We start from the raw sequence: 15363 nt of genomic DNA on the forward strand, positions 1-15363 counted from the left end.
ATCACCTCTACCATGGAAATCTCTCATGTCAAAATAATTAGACAACACATTAAGGACAAAATCACAGTATACTTTCCTCAAAAAATACAATGGCACCTCAAAATTATTACAAGGTGGTTCGTCAAAGACCATCCACCACCTCTGCCAAAAAAGATTCTTCATCTGCACATTGGTACACCAATGCATAGGAATCCTCTTTGCATTAAGAGGTAATGTCTGGCCAGTTTTAGGATCAACAAAAAGGGCACATATTTGTTGTTTACTAATGTTTTTGTTTTTCACTCTCTCATATGATAACCCACTAGCATAAAATTGACGACACCTATCCCTATAGTTTCCCCATTTTGTATTTTTTGTGGAAATTCCAGTGGCACCATTAGCTAAAGTTTATAGGCTAGTGGCAAGGGATTTATGAAGCTCAAGCTCAGACGTTTTCAATTTATTAATCAGTCTATTTATTTTAGTTATGTTTTGCCCTAACTGATTAAGAAATTTCTCTTGTGTATCAGGTGTACGGTCAAAAGGAGGAGTTGGAGGTGTATTCAGTGGGTTTTGTTCGGGGTTTTTAGAAGGTACATCTTGTTGTTCTTGTTGTAGATTTTCATAATTTGGTTTGTGTAACAAAAAATTAAAAAACCTAATCAAAATAAATGAATTTAAATTTACAATGTAAAAAAAATTGAACAAATGTGAAGAAAAACAAAAATCAAGCAAAAACAACCTTGATCCATGGCATTTGGGTGAGACAAGAGAGAACCCGTGCGTGGTTTAGCAAGAAAAAACCCCAATTTCCAACTCATGGCCGCGTGAAAAGTAAAACATAGTCTTCCAAAAAAATATATTGGCAAGTACCGCATACGCGGTGCTAAGTCCTAAAGCAACGGGTACACGGTCATTTTTGTAAAAGAACCCCATACACGCTTTTGTCCCTTTAGGGTCAAGGATAATGAACCTTAGCATGTACAGGGTGATTTGAATTTTTAGTACCGCAATCACGGTGCCTATTTTTTCAAGTTTTTTTAGGTGTGTGTCCACTTTTCTACACACCATCTTTTTGCATTTACCCGCCAGTATCTTGGCTACAATGTAACCGTTCTTCAGTCGTAACTGTTGACTCTTCATCTCCCTATTATTCTTTGGAGTTTGGTAATCTATTTTCTGGATGATTTGGTTAGCCTTTACTTTATGGCTATTGAAGGTAGATTGTAAATGTATCTATGAGAAATAATAAGAGAATCTCTGAGCTTGAATGTGGGCATAGCCAATATTGGTGAACCACTATAAAAATTCTTGTCTTTTGTGTTCTAATGGTTGTGTGTGTTATTCTATTTTTATTTTCTGTATTTTTCTTTTGTGTTCAAAATCAACAACTGGTATCAGACCTAAGTTAAGAGCTCATTTACAAAGTTTTTTTTTCTTTCTAGAAATCAATGAAGAAGTTTATCGAAAAGATAAATGAAGCGGACAAGTGGAAAATAGAGAAGTATGCAGTGAAAAATTTTGGACTATAGAAAGTGCAAATGGAGTCGAGGGTGTGAACCCATAATATTGGATTACACTTGTTTGGACAAAAAAATTTGACTCTTTTGTCCAAAACTCAATTTTAGCAATGTTCTATTGAAACCCCCTTTCGATTGAATGTAAAAAATACATTCGATCGAAACCCACTTCCGATCAAACCCAAAAAAGCATAAAATACAAAATTTTCATTAGGGGGTTTGATAAAAGGGGGATTTGATCAGACCCAATAGAACATATTCTCTATCGAACATGCTTGGTTTTGGACTCCACCCAAATCTCTCATGGTTTCTCCTGATTTTTAGCCTTCGAAGCTCAAATTGGGGGCTCAAATGGATGAATTTTGACAAACCCAAATGCATGATAGTAGTAATTGAAGCAAGCTTTCTAATTAATATTATTTTAATATATAAAGAGTTTATTATTATTATTATTAGATTAACTAAACATAGGTTTCATACCGAACATCAACTTCCGAGTTCAACGGTTATGGAAAAATACTAAACAAGTGAAAATAAATTCTGAAAAATATTTGTGCACTAGGTATTGAAGTCCTCTTTCCAACAAAAATAAATAAATTGAATTTGGATACATACACAGCAAGTTATGATCAACCAAATGAACATATGTGAAAATTACAATTAACTCAACTTCAAAACTTAATAAAATATGAAATATTGAAGATAATGTTATGAGACCAATTGGAAACATTAGATATGGATGTCACAAAACTAAATTCGAAAGAATCACATTCATGTCTATATTAGAAAAAAAATTATGCCATACCAAATAAGTATCACTCTTTAAAAATGTTGTTTTTTGTAAAAAAACTAGTTTTCGAGGGAGATAGAAAAATGAAAATAAATTGATTCAAAAAAATATATTTAGAATCTATGCACAAAATATCACAGATCACTAGTTCACATCATCTACAAATTCCTTATGTTTTAGTAGTAATAAGTGTCTGAATGTGAGGTTTTTTCATAAAATGAAAAATTGAAATGTCAAAGTTGGCAAAAAAGTGTAACCCACTATTGTGGGCTCAGCCGTCAGTGTTGATTAAACAAGATCTCTTGAATGATCTTCTTGGAAAATTGAAAGGGCAAGGTAAGTTATCAAATGAAGAATGGGAGAAACTCAATTAGAAAGACAGGGCAACAATATTTTTATCATTGTCTAGCTATGTGCTATTTAATGTTTCCACTGAGAAGAAAACACATGATTTATGGGACAAGTTGTCTTTGTTGTATCAGATAGCTTAAGCATCAATTAAGGTATTTATCATGAAAATGTTATACATTCTAAAAATGAAAGAGGGTGGGCTTATGTCAAATCATCTTAATGAGTTTAATACTTTAGTTACTCAACTGGTTTTAGAAGGCATAACTCTAGATGATGAAATAAAATCCATTTTGTTATTATGTTCATTGTCGAATAGCTAGGAAGGGGTGGTAATGGCAATTAGCACTTCGGTGGCTACCAAAAGTAAATTAAAATTTGATGAAGTTGCATCCACCCTTCTCGGTGAAGTTATGAGAAGGAAGAATAAAGAACCCTCTTCTGGAGATGCCTTATCAGTTGTAAGAATAGAAAATAGGGGTAGGAGTCAAGATAGAGGCAGAAATAAGGATAGAAGAAGGCCTAAATCTGCAAAACATTCAAAGTCCAGAGAAAGACCTGGTTCTTGTTGGTTTTGTGGTAAATCTAGTCACATGAAGAAAAATTGTTGGAACTATAAAAAGGCCCAATATAAGGTTTGAAATACCGAAGTTAACATGGTTGATGAAGGTGTTTTGATTTTATCAACAAGTGACAGGACTACATATTTGTGGGTCCTTAATTTTGGTGCCTCATTCCATGCTACTCCTTGTCGGAGTGCTTTTGTAAACTATCAGGAAGGTACGTTTGGCAAAGTCTTTCTTGGAGATAATAAGAATGTGACATAGTAGGCAAAGGTGATAATTTGTTGTCATTAAATAATGGTAGTAAATGGATTTTGAAGAATGTTAGACATGTTCCTACTCTCAAAAGAAATAAGATTTCAAGTCAACTCTATGCTCAAGGCTTTAATGTCAAATTTTCTCTAGATTCTTGGAAAGTTACCAAAGATGTGTTGGTTTTGGCAAAAGGAAAGAAATTAGGAAGTTTATATGTTTGAGGGTGCAATGGCCACTATGGACAGCGATGTTGAACTTTGGCATAAGTGGCTTGAGCATATGAGTAAGAAGGGTCTTGAATTTATGCTTCAATGGGATCAACTTTCGAGTCTTAAATCAATTGACTTGGAGTTATGTGAGCATTGCCTTTATGGTAAACAAAATTGGACCATGAGGATGGGCCATGACAATAAATCCTCTCCATTAGAGCTCATGCATTCAAACATTTTTAGTCCCACAGAGGTAACCTCTTTTGGAAGTGCCAATTACTTTGTAACCTTTCTTTATGAAGGTACTCAAAAAATCTAGATTTATATGTTGAACAAGAAATTAGAGGTGTTTTTCAAATTCAAAATGTTTAAAGCTATTGTTGAAAATCAGAGTGGGCATAAAATTAAATGTCTTAAGACTGATAATGGGGCCGAGTATTTCTCTTTGGAGTTTGATAACTTTTGTGTAGGTAATGGTATTCAAAGAATCAAAGTGGTCCTATTCACCCTCAAAAAAATGGTGTAGCTAAGAGGTTGAATAAAAAAATTATGGAGAGAGCTCAGTGTATGCTCTCCAATGCTGGTATGGGGAAAGAATTTTGGGCAGAGGCATGTAACACTTTTGTTTATTTGATTAATCATGCTCCTTCATCTCATTTGGATTTTGATATCCCAAAAGAGAGGTGGCTTGGGAAACAAATTTTATTTAATTAATTGCATATGCTTGGTTGTGATGCTTATGTCCATATTCCTAAGGAGCAGCGAACAAAATTTTATTTTAAATTTAAGTGGTGTTTATTGTTGGGCTATGGTCAGGATCAATTTAGTTTTCGTCTATGGGATCCAATTGCTAAGAAATTGATTTGCAGTCGTGATGTTGTCTTCAATGAGAAATCTTTCTTAGGTTTGCAAAATCATAGTATCTCTTTGAATGATTTTATTCAATTTGATTTATTTGATAATGGACATGATGTTTAAATTAGCTTCAAGGACATGCTCAGAAGACTTCTACTATTATATTTCATCCATCTACTGCTCATGTATCTTTGGGAAATGTTGCATCCACTATGAATGTTTTTATATTGCCTTCTAATATTCCTCTGTGACCTCTAATTACTCCAGCCCCATCCATTGTTCATACTAAACACCCCCACCACACTTATATTTCACTTCCTCTAGCGGTCTCCATGCCTTTTACCACATTGGTGGACATTCACAATCAAAATAAAATTCATACACCAACGTTGTAGGGAAATACTCTTTCGCAACCACCACATCATAGCCTATAGCAGAGTTTATACACTCTGGGCCTTTCTCCCTTTATTGCCATGTCACCCTCAATGTCTAGCGACCCAAAACATCCAGCCAATTCACTGCCAATAGCGACTTCCACTGGCTCGCACATTATTCAAAACCCCTTTCATAATTCTCAACGTATTAGAGACTTGTAAATACATAAAATTGTTTATGTGCAAAGAAATGTTTCAATGTTGTCAAGTGTCCATTCACATTCCCTATATCCTAGTAGCCTACATACTACAAAGGGGTTAGCGACATCTTCTATTGTTGTACGTAACATTTCTAGAATTGGAGAGGGTTGTAATCTCTTAATTGGTATGTCAGGGCAGAAAATTGACAGTCATTTGCAAAGCCAGGGTATCTCACAACACATGAATTTGGAAGATGCTAATGTGCAGCATAGACAGGGTCCTCAGTTGCGGAGGTCTACTTGAGAAATAAGGCATCCAAGTAAATTTGATTATTATGAGATTCTCTTTTTTGATCAGGCGGAGCCTCAAACATTTAAACAAGCCTATAATGATGTAAACTTAGTGCACTAGATGGATGCTATGCACGAATAATTGGAGTCCTTGAGAGCCAATAACACTTGGGATTTAGTTACTCTTCCACCAAATCAAAAATCTTTGAAGAATAAATGGGTTTACCATTTGAAAGAAGAAGATGGAGGGAGGAAAAGATAAAAGGCCAGATTGGTGGTGAAAGTTTTTGGTCAGCAAAAGGGGATTGATTTCAATGAAATTTTTCACCTGTAGTGAAGATGACAACCATTCGTATAGTTTTGGGGATGGCATTTGTTTGGAATCTCTAACTTGAGAAACTTGATGTTAAAACAACATTTCTTCATCATGACTGTGTAGGGGAATAAGTGAGACTAAGTATGGAAACCCTAATCCCACTCTCATACACTCTCATAGAATATGAAAGAGCCTAGGGGGGTAATGCACGTCGGCTACTTCTTATGAGAAAGAGAGTTGTGGATTACCTCTTAGGTTTTTTATTCCTTTGTTGTAAATGAGAGAAAGGAATGATGCAAAATGCAATCTAACCTAGAAAGCAAATAAGCAAGCAAATCCTAATATGAGAATCCAGATCAAAGAAAAATTGATACACTACTAAAAAGTACAAATCAGAAGGAAAAATTACAGGTGCACCTCTATCTAAAATTTGGGCAGAAATGTCTAGGACCAAGGTGCCATGCCACTGTCCTGATTCTGCAATTCTAGAGCTGCAACTGACAGGAGGGATTCTGAGAGCTATAAGGTGTTGCTCTGCCAAGTCTTGCTGACAAAGGGAAGGACCAGGGTGCCACACCACTATCCTGGGGAGGAATAGGGAACCTCGCCCCTTTCCTTGATAGATTTCTGCACTTCTCAGATTTCTGGGTGGTGTAGATACCTGTTCCAAATCTGTAACTGCTTCTAGATTCTTGTTTCTACACCTGCAACTGAAAAGAGAACATTTGGGGTGGCTATATAGGGTTTTTCCTTAGTCAAACCCCGTGTTGTTGATTTCTACCTCCATGAATAGTCGATAATGTACTGAAAATGTGTGTGCAAGAACCTTGTGTATATGTAAGATCCTAAGAATGAAAGTAAATAACCTAAAGCAACCCTAAAGAGTAAAGCCTAATTGCTTGTAATTGACAAAGTGATTGCTCTAAATCCATAATGAAAAGTGATCTAAAGCATAAATATGAATTAAAATTAAGCTTATGCAAAGACATGAAAACAACATGAAACCATACCCAACCCCAAGGGAGAGGTACAAGCCAATTCTCAGTCGGTGATCTCCTATTGTTCTTTTACATATTCAAAAGCCCCTAATTGATAAAATGATGCTTGAAGAATGTTTCATGGATGAATGATGAATGTTGTTGAATACTTCAAATATCTACTCTTTCGCTGCAAAGAAGGCTCTAATACTCCAAAAACCTTCTCTTATATTCTTCAAAGAACACCCCTTCAAATGAAGAAAGAGAGCTCTTAAGTATGAAACCCTAGATCTTAATTTCATGTTTAGGCTGACCTAGTATTTGAATTTCCCACTGATATTTTTGGGTTAAGTATTATCATATCATAGGATTGTACTCCCAAAATTTCAAGAAAAAAGTTGTGAACCATGTGCATTCCCGCCACGGTCAAGCCAATTTTTCACCAAATTTTTGGAGCCATTAGATATGATGATTTTAGAGTGCATCCCAAAGTTACAGCTCATTTTGAGATGTTTTGATATGTGAAATCGGGCCTAAACGGTCAAAATAAGACATAATTAGGGTTTATGATTAAATGGTTCTTTGGAGGAATAAAATGAAAAGGGGAATGCTTAAGTTAAAGGGCCCAACTTTATAATGTGTAAAGTGATGAGACATGACCTTAGATTTAATTTAATTAATTAATTAAATGCTTAAAGGAGAATGAGAGATGCAAGATGCAAGACACACTAAGGCGGGTGCTAACCTAAGTGTTAAATTGTACCACCCTAGCAAGGGTGTACAATTTATGACACTACATTTAGCCCCCACTTTAGTGTTCATATGACACTATGTGCATATGCAAGCTAAAGTATAGAAAAGTAAACATCATTTGAAAAAGGATATATCCATAAGTTGTCGAATGAAGCCCCCAGCGGTATCTGTAGTACACAGTTAGGAACTACATCCTACAAAACCACATGTTAGATCACAAAATCACCTAATTATTACTAAGGAAGGTGATGAAATTCACGGGTAGATATATGCCCCTATGTTCAACTTGCTTATTAGTGAGGTGAAATAGGGTATCATGTTTTCCACAGTAAATTGTGATAAAGATTGTGATGAAGCAAGTTCACAACAAGGCTTGATTACTCATCCAAGAACATTATGGAACTAACATAGAGCGAGAGGGAGAACGCATGATTCCAATGCCTCTGACATTGTGAGAATCGGAGCTTCCTATCTCAAGATATAATAGATTGAAGAAAAAGTGCAGAAATTAGAGTTTTAACTTAAAAACATAAAGTCAAAAAGTGCATAACACAAATATGAAAGTGAGACCTTCATTTGTCACTTTCTAACTTTTTGTCACTATTCACTATAAAGGAACCTACATACAAGCCATCATGCCTCAACGCCAACCTGAGCGACTTACATGGATGGAGATCCTGCACCAGTCCATACTCGTCGACCGACCGCTCGACGAGGTGAGTTGACTTTTCGTTGACTACATTTGACTTTGTCATGTTTTCATGGTTTTAGAAGTGATGACATCATCTCCTAGTCTGGGTTGAGGTCCACCCTTTGGACACATAGGGGTCCTAGGGTGCCCTGGTCATCCTAGGGTACCATGGTCCCATGGGGCCACCATGGTCCCAGTAGGGCATCCTGGTCCACTCAGGGTGCCTTGGTCCCTACTCAGGGCAACCAACATCAACACAGGATCAGGCGATGAATGCCAAAAATAATAGAATGATTGCATTGATTAGATGATGACAGATGATTGATTGATTATTGATGAGAGATTGTTTTGCATTTTGTAGACACTACCGTACATCCACGAGCATACCGTCGGTCTCACATTTTGGAGCCTTCAAGAGCAAATCCCAAGGCTGACAATAGGAGAGAGGGATTTTCTACAAGCAATGGGTTTGTGGGATGCGATGATCATGTTAGCCATCCAATTCCATTATTCTATGTTGATGGTGCTGATGGAGAGGTGGGATGCAGATACCTTGACATTCTCACTACCTGTGGGGGAGATGACGGTCACCCTAGAGGATGTATCCCATATTTTGCACCTACCCATTAGAGGAGAGACTGTTAGATATCGATCCGACCACACAGAGGAGGATTATAGAAGAGAGCAGGTATATGTTATGGGGAGAGTGATACGTAGCGAGATGAGGGGTCACATTCTTGTCAGTTGACTCCTACACCCTACAAGAAAGTTCCATTGGTAAGACGACTCATGATTGTGACCCTTGCATTAGTTTTGTGCCCTAATGGGCATAGTACACATATGCACAAAGGACTCATCTACACCATATGAGCCATGGAGAGACATAGGAGAGTATACTCCTAGGGTTAGAGCATGCTTGCACATCTCCATCATGACCTTGGAGAGAATGTGTTTAGACAAGGATGTAGCCTTATGACATGCACACTACTACAGGTGTGGATGTTTGAGCATATTACATGCACTAGACCTGGTGGAGCCCCCATAGAGATAATCTTAGAGAAACCTACGGTATATAATTATCCTCTTACCTGTGAGTGGCGATTTAGAGATCTCCTATATTGGAGGTTGAGCATGGATAGATTGACAGCGGGTGGGATCATATGGACACCCTACCTTAGGATTTCCATGTGGGCAGGGCTATGTAGACAGATATTTAGCATGCAGAGGAACCATCTACTAGAGGGACGGTATAGCCACATAGTCATTCCCTTCCACTTCGACCGAGTTTGGTGGTAGTTTGGGTTTGAGCAATGTGTTCCTACTGACGTTCCTATATACATCTGACACTCATGAGTGATGTTGAGGCTAGAAGTAATTCCTATGCCTACAAGTGATGAGATCGACATCACAGATTCAGATGGGTCAGATCAGGACATAAAGACATATTATAGAGATATTCAGGCGCACACCGATGGTACATCACATGGTGGAGGAGAACATACCCTAGAGCTATTTTCCATGTAGGCTTCCCTAAAGGGAACCCCAGACAATGGAGATAGTCAAGCGATGGAGAGGGGTCCAATGCATCTGAGGAGGATTCAGATGATCAAGGTGGCAACACATAGGAGCAAGAGGCAAGTGGAGATGGAGGCAATCCTGATACTGGAGAGGGAGATCAAGATGGAGATGATGAGGAGGATGAGGATGAGGATGAGGACAAGGATGAGGATGAGGAGGAGAATGAGGATGAGGATGAGGATGAGGATGAGGACAAGGATGAGGATGAGGATGAGGATGAGGAGGATGAGGACGAGGACAAGGACAAGGATGAGGATGAGGATGAGGATGATGACAAGGAGGATGAGGAGGAGGACAAGTAAGGTACACTTAATCATTCCAGAGAGGATACCAGAGCCCTAGATCCACCAAGTCACCCATGGTGGGCAAAGAGGGATCCCATAAGGGGTCTTGATCTTGATCCCCATCGACCCAGACCGACTATAAAGAGATAGTACGAGCGGGGAGAGCCTAGCGGGTCTCAGTCTCAGGCAGTCGTTGTCCATGATCCTCACTGGAGAGAGGGAGATCGATGTAATGTGCCCTATTATTGATTAACATATGCATCCTAATTACTTTTAACTTCATGATATAGAATGTTACTAATGAAAAATTTCTCTCTATCTTGTAGCTAGCATCCAAGAGTTGTGTTCTCTGATTCAAAATGCAGTGAAAAACCTTATTGTGACTGTGCATGTTTTGAGTTCTACATAGATACCGCACAGATCCCAGAGGAGTGTAGGACAACAATGTAATGGTGGGAAAATGATGAGTGATAGATCAAGAGGAAAACTACCCTTTCTCTCAAAGAGAGATGAGAGTTTCACTATTGATTATCCTTCAAGCACTTTTCACCATTAAATTTGGAAGATAAGTGATGAAGATAATTCACTAGATTCAATCTCCACACAAATATGATAGATTAAATTCTAAATGAATTGAGAATGTTAGGATGATCCCTTCTTCCTTGTTTGAAATGGAAAGGAATTGATTGAATTATGTAGTGCAAAAGTGACAAAGAACTGATTATAACTTGAGATCAGAATATGGGATGAAGCTGTGTACCTGAATCTGGCAACAAAATTTTGAAACGAAGTCGCCCTGGGAATTTGACAAAAATTTGTCTGAACCGTGGCGGGAATGTACACGGTCCTTCAAAAAATCCATGAATTGAAAAGGGTTTTTCTGCCTCTACAAATGAAGTCCAAATCTGAAAGTATAGCTATGCACCTGCAATCTACACACATAGAAGAGAGGAAACGGGGTTGGGATTGGGGGTTTACCTTTGTTGAGACATGGACCAGTTAGGACTCAAACCTAGGACCTTCTATACGCTGCTGGAGTGATCTACCACTGAGCTGCTAGCCCCTCTTGGACCAATCCATTATCAATCTAGGTGTGGCTTATTTCCAACATCAACACCCCCCCTAAGACACACCTCTTATGTGCTTGGGGCTCCTAGCCTGGATCTAGCTCTGATACCATGTTGAGACATGGACCAGCTAGGACTCGAACCTAGGACCTTCCATACACCTTTGGAGTGATCTACCACTGAGCTACTAGCCCCTCTTGGACCAGTCCATCATCGGACCACAAGTTGCTTATTTCCAACACCAACAACCTTTAGGTCAAACCCCAGTTCTGGAATTAACCAAGTAATGAAAGAAAGTACTTTCAAGTAGATGTAAATGAAAGACTCAAGTGTAAATCACCTCAAGGGAGGTTGTGATAGCAATTTGGATAGAAGTGCTTGTGTGGAATTAAATTTTGAAAGGGATCTCCTCTTCAATGGTTGAATCCTTGACTTGAATGCAACACCTAACCTTGAAGGGAGACTTAAGAATGCTCAATGCTGGAAAAGAATGCTTGATCGCTTATGCAACTTGAATCTCTCCAACTTCAACCTATCCAACTTCAACTTATACAAATGAGAGGACAAATTCCCCCTTAAATACATGTTGGTGGATTTGAATTTCATCACAAGCCGACATCAAGGGGGTTTCCCGCCTGAGGTAAAACCCACAAGGCATGCTCTATGAAAGGTCCTACCCTAAAATGGGGCAAGGACAAGGGTGCCACGCCCCTATCCAAGGGGGGACAATGGTGCCATTCCCCTGTCCTACCCCTTTCTCTAGGGAAAAATGTGGATGGGGTGATGCAAAGGCCAAGGAAGAAGCTATTTTTGCAAGCCGAGCACTCTTTGGTATCTAATCAGGCTAGAGGAATTGAGTTTGCATGCATGAGGACCCTAATGTAGTCATAAATTGCTAGGGTCATAAGTTTATGACACTACATTTAGCCCCCACTTTAGCTGGAGTATAAGCATACACCAATACTGTCGGTAAAGTTCAAGGAATCAAGATTGAAAGACTTTCACCACATCAAGGAGGCAAGATTTGCCAAGCCCCCAATGGACTTAGGATCTTATGAATTTGATTGAAAAAGTAAAAGGGAAGATCAAGAAGGGGAGAACCATGACTGCAAGTAGCAAAGTTCCCTTCACTATGAGTTATGAAAGCAAGCATACTAAAGATTACAAAGCAAAGTAAAGTTCACTAAGTAATTCTAAGTATCACAAGAAGGAAAGTATGAGTGGAGTGTATGCCCCCACATTAAAGCAATCACGCATGCCTTATCGAGAGTGATTGCTTTAAGGTATGATACACCCAAGAGAGAGAAGAGAGGGAGAACATTATCACAAGGATTTAGCTCCCAATTGAGATATAAATCCAAGGATAATGAATACAAAACACTAGTGTCACTTTCCTTGGGGTCAGTATGATGTATGATAACTCATGTGTATCATGTAAGTATATGAATATAATAATATTCATTCCCCAAAGAAGGAAACTACCTTAGAAGAAAGGGAAGAGAGTATGTCTTTTGAAACAACATGAAAGAGACCAAGGAAAGATCTTAATGCTTTGCATCATCCCCAAGCAGACATTAAGGGAACAATTGAAGAATGGGGATACATATAGAAGAATGGTCACAAAAGAGAAAGAAAGAGAGAGAGAAATATCTACAGTGCTAATATTGCTAATCTAGCACAACATCCACCTCCCAATCTTATTGATCACTATTTCAGGAAGGCGAGCAACATGCCAGAGGAATGACATCGAGAAAATTAGATGGAGATATCACAAGATCCAAACAAGGACTATGCTCATGTTGTAAGTCACTTGCTTTGATTCTAGGAGCTAGGATTAAGGTTTGTGAAAACTTATCCAATAAATGTTTGTCCACATCAACATACTCATATTCACTATCAAAAGCATTAGGAGTTGTATTGCCATTATGAATAACATTTTCACCCATTTCTTCATCAAAGTTAAAATCAAGAGGAGAAAGAACATGAATAGGAGTAAAACCATGACATGTTTTATGCAACTTATGATTTGGAGATGTAGGTTGAACATTTTGCTGAGGAGAAAAGGGAATCATGTCAACTGTTGGAGTCTGAGGAGACTGAGTATTGTAAGGGATAGCTTCATGAGCTTGAACATGGTGTCTTTGTCGACTACCTCATCTTGAAGAATAATAGGAATGTAAAGTGTTGGCGATCTAGGTTGAATTAAGGATAAGATCATATTGTCTTCCTTTTTTTATAATATTGAAAAAGAGCATCGCTCCTTGATGGAAGAGATTGAAATTTTTTAGGCCAAAAGAGATCAATAGGAACACTGGGGCTTCTTTCGGATGGACGAAATAAGCTATGGTTCACAGTTATGATTTCTCCATTGTGAGGAAATTTAAGACATGTGTAGATTGGAGAAGCGATAGCCTTCATGGAAGTAAGCCAAGGATAGCCCAACTTCACACGGAATTGCTTAGAAGAAGGTATGATAACAAAGTCAACATCCATGGATTTAGTATGAACTTCAATAGGAAGGGTGATAGAGCCAATGGTAGGACAAGAGAATCCATCAAATAACTTCACAACCACATTAGAAGCATCATATATTGGTTTATGCAGTCATAAAGTAAAAAGATACTCTTCAGTTATGACATTAACCATGCAAGAGGGATTAATCAAGGCACCATGACAAGGGATATCCTTAACCTTTGTAGCTATGTATAAAGGGCCATTGGGTGCTCTAATGGTATCATTAGGGTCAAATGTAATACAAGGATCCTTAGGCGACTCTTGTGTTTCTACCATATTAACCAAGTTTGGAGCCATATAGATGAATACTTCAGAAGTACGAGAATTAGGCACAATCTTAATAACATTAGAGGTATGAGATGGCAAGGGATCAATGAAAATCTTAAGATTTTTATTAGGAGGAGAAACTAATTTATTCCCTCTATAATTCACACCTGTCACAAATATAGTATTATTATTAATCATGTTTTGAACCTTATTTTTTAATACAAAACATTTATCAGTATCATGGCCAGGTTGACGATGAAATTGGCAAAAGGAATTGTTATCAAAATAAGGATATACAAGTTTGGAAGGATCAATTTTTTTTATAGAAGAGAGTTTGATAACATTTCTATGCAATAATGGAGACATAATACTATGCAAAGATTCATTCAAAGGAGTAAACTATCTTTCTCTTTTGAAAATTTTATAAATAGAAGGCACACTTGTTGTAGCATTCACATGGTTGTTGTTGATTGGATCATTGAACTTGATGAAGCTTTTTGTTGGTTTGAACTTCACAAAAAATTGTTGAGCACTCTCCCCCTTATCACTCGGAGCCATAGGAGTGGATTGCTACATTTGACTCACAACCTGTTGATAATTGTGGAGTATTGCGCACAACTACGGAAAGGAAGTAAACTTAGACAAAAGAAGCTTTTCCCTTATATATTTTTGTAAATTAGAAATGAAAATTCTTTGAATATCATTATCAGGTACATGAAAATAAATTTGAGCACACAAATGCTAATATCTACAATGAAATCAGTCACTTTTTCTTTAACACCTTGTTTACACTGCATTAAATCAGTCAAAGTGATTTCTGGACCAATGTTGTTTTGAAATTGTTGGATGAAAGCATTTGCTAATTGTTGAAAGGAAGTGATAGAATAAGAAAGAAAAGAGCAATACCATTGTAAGGCCTTATCTCTTAGTGTTCTTGTAAACAATATTACAAGCAATCGTTGATCATAAGCAAAATCAATGCACAAGGTTTGAAATGTTTTGACATGCATAAGAGGATCACCTTTTCCATTATAGAGTTCCAATTGAGGGATCCAACATGTTTAGGTGGCATGGCTTTAACAATATCAAGAGAAAGTGGGCTCACAACATTAAAGGTGGGCACACTAAACTTGGATTGACGCATGGAAGCAATTTGTTGTTGTAAAGAAGACACAATTTGAGAAAGACTGTTAATTGTCATTTCAGTAGAAGAATTGATGTTAAAAATAGGTGATTGAGAAGGTGGTGTGATGTTGTTGAAAGAAGGTATGGACTGAGAATAAGGTGGTGGGACTTTATGATAAGTAGGCATTGGTGATGATTGGGTAGGAAAAGGGACACTTAAAGGAGGAATAAAGTTGTTGAAGGAATTTCCCCCTTGTGTCACACTGATTGGTTGAGGAATAATAGGAACACTCATGGAAGATGTAGGTAACGATGGAGGATTAAATGAAGAAGAGGGATTGCCCCCATGACGTATGGTTGTAGGAATGACATTTTGAGTTGAAGTAGCCATGATGTTACATGTGAAA

The sequence above is a fragment of the Cryptomeria japonica genome, chromosome 6 (genome assembly GCF_030272615.1).
Source record: "Cryptomeria japonica chromosome 6, Sugi_1.0, whole genome shotgun sequence".
NCBI lineage: Eukaryota > Viridiplantae > Streptophyta > Pinopsida > Cupressales > Cupressaceae > Cryptomeria > Cryptomeria japonica.